We start from the raw sequence: 6,266 nt of genomic DNA on the forward strand, positions 1-6,266 counted from the left end.
ATACCCGGAAGTAAACATGAGAGAATGTAGGCATGCATACGCTAAATTAGATATTATGAAATGACGAATATAATATTTTGCTTTAAATAGAATTGAAGTAGTAAATAGAAAAGATCAAACATAGAATGCTATTATTCCTGACAGCATTCGTAATCACCATATTGTAAAGTTTTATCGTAATAATGTTGAATTAGGTCAGATGTTGACATTGAAAAAAAAAGTGTAGAGAAACCTGTAAGAGTAAATGAGGCACAATAAGCTGATTGGATAAAATGTAATGTTTGCAATCATACAAACTGTGTCAAAATCAAGCAATACAAGGTTGTCTGTGAAATTCTAATTATTTTACAAGTGTTTGACTGAATGCCTGACTTTTCAATTGTCACTTTAGAATAGTAGGTGTTAGTGTGCCTTTGGTCTCTATATTCCATTGACTAGAGGGGGTAGTTGTAAAAAATGGATCGGTTAAGCCTATGTGTTACTATTTTTCGGTGCCTGGCATGTTGCTTTATCAATTGTCAACTGACATTTCTTAAAATGAAAGTCCATGCAAAAATTGATAGCAGTGCCTGACCTGAAAAACATGCTTTAGCAACAGAAAATACAGTTTTTTTGTAATAACTTATGGACATGTCACAATAACTCACTTTTACTTACTTACTAACAAAGCAGCTATCTTATTGTATCTTAATATTCTAATATTTTATCAATCTTATCTGATGCCTGATCTTATGTTTAATGCTTGCTAAATACTTTATTCACAATGATATTTATGCTCATTTATTTCATATGTCATTTAAAATTTAAGACGTATTTTTCATGTATTAGTAAAACGCCATTGAATATGTTAACGTAAAAGTAGACGTATAATCAAATAAAACATTTTCAGTTTCAGTTTCAGTCTTTACTGATGGAAATTGTATTTTCTGAAATGATACCTCAGTTTATCCCACAAGATGCATTTATTTGACCAAAATCAGCCATGGTTAAATACAGTCACTTGGGGTATACGTTTAAAATGCCGCCTAAAAATTCAAGAATGGGTCCGCGAAAAAAGAAGAAATGTCAGTCTATATAGGATGTTGAAAAAAGGTAATTACGCACTAAATCTCGTGTTAATATAGATTTCAGAACGTAGTTTACACTGTAACGTATGAAATTACAAGCTCGAACCTTTCAATTTTACAACTGATACTAACGTTCAATAGCACCTTACATGTTTTACAGCCGATACAAATGTTCAAAAGAACATTCCAAGTTTTACAGCCGACACCAAATGTCCAACAGAACTTTTCAATTGTTCAGCAAATCCCTATAGACATTTTTGGTAAGGGCCCCCATCCGTCGCACTCTCCTTAGCTCCTGCCTAAGATAATAAGATTAGCGAATTTGTTTTAGCATTTTAACATGTATTGATCGTTTTATGATTGTAACCTATGCTCATTACATGTTAGAAAGATAAACATATTTATTACAACTTAGGCAGATGGGAAGGAAAATGGGCTGGGTGGGGGTCCTCACCGAAAGCGTCTTTGCCAATATCTATGTTCAACAGAACCTATCAAGTTCAGCAGATCTTACAAGTTTTACAGCCAACACTAATGTTCAACAGATCTTACATGTTTTACAGGCAATACCAATGTTCAACAGATCTTACAAGTTTTACAGCCAACACCAATGTTCAACAGATCTTACAAGTTTTACAGCCAACACCAATGTTCAACAGATCTTACAAGTTTTACAGCCAACACCAATGTTCAACAGATCTTACATGTTTTACAGGCAGTAACAATGTTCAACAGATCTTATGAGTTTTATAGCCGATACAAATGTTCAACATAACTTTACAAATTTTACAGCCTATACATGTGTTCAACAGTTCTTACATGTTTTACAGCCAATACCAATGTTCAACAGATCTTATAAGTTTTACAGCCGATACCAATGTTCAACAGATCTTACAAGTTTTACAGTCGACACCAATGATCTACAGATCCTTACAAGTTTTACAGTCAATCCCAATGTGATACAGATCTTATAGGTTTTACAGCCGATACCAATGTTCAACAGATCTTACAGGTTTTACAGTCGACACCAATGATCTACAGATCCTTACAAGTTTTACAGTCAATCCCAATGTGATACAGATCTTATAGGTTTTACAGCCGATACCAATGTTCAACAGATCTTACAAATTTTACAGCCGATACCAATGTTCAACAGATCTTACAAGTTTTACAACCAATACGAATGTTCAACAGAACCTCACAAATGTTACAGCGGATACCAATGTTCAACAGCACCTTACAAGTTTTACAGCCGATATCAATGTTCAACAGATCTTACAGGTTTACAGCCGATACCAATGTTCAACAGATCTTACAAGTTTTACAGCCAATACCAATGTTCAACAGAACCTTACAAATGTTACAGCGGATACCAATGTTCAACAGCACCTTACAAGTTTTACAGCCGATACCAATGTTCAACAGATCTTACAGGTTTACAGCTGATACAAGTTATATAGCCGATACCAATGTTCAACAGAACCTTTAAAACTTTACAGCCGATACCAATGTTTACCAAAACATTACAAGTATTACAGCCGATACCAATGTTCAACAGAACCTTACAAGTTTAACAGCCAATACCAGTGTTCAACAGATCTTACATGTTTCACAGCCGATACCAATGTTCAACAGAACCTTACAAGTTTTACAGCCAATATCAGTGTTCAACAGATCTTACAAGTTTTACAGCCGATACCAATGTTCAAAAGATCTTATAAGTTTTACATCCGAAACCAATGTTCAACAGAACCTTACAAGATTTACAGCCGATACCAATGTTCAACAGCACTTTAAAAGTTTTACAGCCAATACGGGTGTTCAATAGATCTTAGAAGTTTTACAGCCGATACCAATGTTCAACAGAACCTTACAAGTTTTAAAGCCAATACCAGTGTTCAACAGAACCTTACAAATTTAACAGCCGATACAAGTGTTCAACAGATCTTACAAGTTTTACAGCCGATACCAATGTTCAACAGAACCTTACAAGTTTAACAGCCGATACAAGTGTTCAACAGATCTTACAAGTTTTACAGCCGATGACAATGTTCAACATAACCTTATAAATTTTACAGCCGATACCAATGTTCAACAGAACCTTATAAATTTTACAGCCGATACCAATGTTCAATGGATCTTACAAGTTTTACAGCAAATCCAATGTTCAACAGAATCTTACAAGATTTACAGCCAATATCAATGTTCAACAGAATCTTACAAGGTTTAAAGCCAATACCAATATTCAACAGATCTTACAAGTTTTACAGCCGATACCAATCTTCAACAGATCTTACTAATTTTACAGCCAATACCAATGTCCTGTAGCTCCTTTCAACGTTACCACCGATACCAATGTTCAACAGATCTAACAAGTTTTACAGCCAATATCAATTCAACAGATCGATCTTAATTCTAGGGTACTTTTGTAAGGATATTAATTTAACATGAATGTCAGAAAACCCCTTTGTAGCAGGAAAGGAGAAGGGCGATATTATAAATATCAAGGTTTATTGTTTCTGATTTTCAAAATGCACCATTCGTCATTCTTGGCCGTTAGTCTTAAGAAAAGAGTTATCCATTAAGCTGCCCAATGATTAATATAGAAGCTAGACTTTTAAGGTTTACTTAAATGTTTTTAAAATATAAACATGTTCAAGCAAGCAAGGCTTAGCAAATAATTGGCAAAAAAGGACAATTGTCTAACAGGAGAAGCCACATTCACAGAACGCAGCCATCCATTTAGAACTTCACAGAGAAATAATGGGAAGTGTAATGCATAAACACAAATGAACGCAAAAATATAAAAAAGAAGTAACAAGTAAACACAGGCTTACATAAGAAGGAAAAGAGCAAGGCGCCACCTTGGAACCATTAGTGGCAAAACCACCATTGGAGAGTTTAAAGTTGAATCTTTATTTATCCCCAACCATGCTCCAGTTTTACAAGACAATGCAAATAATAGTACTCCCCATATGAATACTTTATTCACAAAACGGAGCCTCTGTGCTCGAAAGGTTAAGGCCGCTGACTTCAAATCACGTTCTCCTGATCCATGTGGGTTCGAGCCTCACTCGGGGCGATGAATTCTTCATGTGAGGAAGCCATATAGCTTGCTTACGGAAGGTCGGGGGTTACACCCTGGTGCCCGCCCGTGATGAAATAATGCAAAGGAGAGGCACCTGGGCTCTTCCTCCACCATTAAAGCTGGAAAGTCGCCATATGACTTATGATTGTGTCTGTGCAAGGTTAAACCTAACAAAATAAATAAATTGTACACATAACAGTAACTACAGGAACACTGGGCACCGTTAATACGGGAAGAGTATGTTTGAAGACAGTTATTTATATATGGTACAAACAAATGATAACCATTTAAATTCTACTACTTTATGTGGAATATGAGACACTGATGAAAGTTACGATAAAATTTATTTATATAGGTTCGAATGTATGATTATTGGCGAAAACACCTTAACAATATGTTTTGCCGTATGTGCATCTGTTTTTCGTGTTGCTTTTTTCTGTTTCCTTAATTCTTGTCTATATTTCATGTTTTATGTATACTATTGCTGACTTATTCAAATATCACGTATGCCAGATATGTTTCATACTGTATATATATTTAAATGAGATGATATATGCTTAAGACTAATAAAAGATATATTATGTTATGTTTGTGTGAAAGTATAAAATATCCGGGAATATGCTGGAAACGATGATTTTCACTGTTCAACTTTATAAATACATGCTATAATATTCACTGAACATCGCCTCGCACTAATGTCTGTTGCTAACGGTTCATGCCATATATGCGAATATTGGCTACACCTGTTCCTGGACACCGAATTGGCATGGAAAAAATACAGCAATTCAATGATCTAGCTCTAAAACAGCAGCAAATGCCGTTATTTTTGTCACTGAGGTCTGTAGTCATCAAAGCAAATTATCCCATAATGAATTCTATTATCTTTGAAACAAAATGGCAAATATGGAAATTTCAAAATAATTTTGATTATCGCCAAATAGAAAATTAAGCGATTAAACCATGTATAGATTTCATGTTTTACAACTTGAAAGAAAATTTGTATCAACAAGTTAAATGGGACAGATGTATTCGTAATGTCATCCGATACATCAAATATTATATATCTTTGTCTCTTGAAGAAAGGGAGGACACCTTGTTCAGCTTTCACTATATATGGAACTAGCAGATTACCTCCCTTACGTCAAATCCTGGTCTCATAAGTAAAGAAAAGTATACTGAACGTGTACGTTTATAATGCTGTTACTTAATATTTAAAAAGCTAAAAGCCAGCAATACATTTACAATATGCAGGACATAGATTAAAATGTTGTTTAAATAGTTTCTACCAGTGGTACGTGACATTAATTTGAAGTCAGAGCACCAATGTCAAGTTGACTGTGAAAATAGTGAGCGAATGAACTTTCTTCTGGATATCTTGTACACCAATAGATTTCTTAAATGTCTACCCGTTCTCATTTTCAAAGCATGTTATTTTATTAAAACTATACTACTGTTTGTTACAAATCTTTTCGCAAATGGCAGCTATATTTTGTATAATTGTCCAAACTGGCAGAAATTTAAAAGAAAAGTTACCTATGTTTGATTATAAATTCAAAACATATCGAAATATTTGGAATATTTTAAAAATCCTATTACCATTCTCAAAGCTCTATTAGAATGATAACTAATCGTAGTATTGTCTTACATTTAAAGCGAAATCAAGAGAATAAAGTTTGTTAAAAGACTGTCATGGAAAAATCAAAATATAGTTTTATAAAAGGTATATATTATCATCTCTATCAATATGGTAAAAGGAATAATAAACATAATAGATAACAAAAATGCAATGTGTAGAATTTATTATGTCTCACACATAACAAATGTTTTCAATAGATAATAAATTCTCGATTAGGGGCTACCTAATTGTTTCAGACATCAGTTATCCCTATTATATTTTATATACTAGTACTAATTTTCTATTTACCTAATCTTTTTTTTTGTCCAATGAATGTTGCCACTAACTGCTTTATTGAATCTTAAAAATTAGGATAAAAGAAATTTGAAAATCTTGTCAATTCGAAACAGATTTCTTGCTTTAATGTCATACAGCTTTTACATCTGGGGAGCTAACACGAACAAACATCAATGCAAACGCATAAATTCATTCAAAA

This window comes from Mercenaria mercenaria, chromosome 19, assembly GCF_021730395.1.
Source record: "Mercenaria mercenaria strain notata chromosome 19, MADL_Memer_1, whole genome shotgun sequence".
NCBI lineage: Eukaryota > Metazoa > Mollusca > Bivalvia > Venerida > Veneridae > Mercenaria > Mercenaria mercenaria.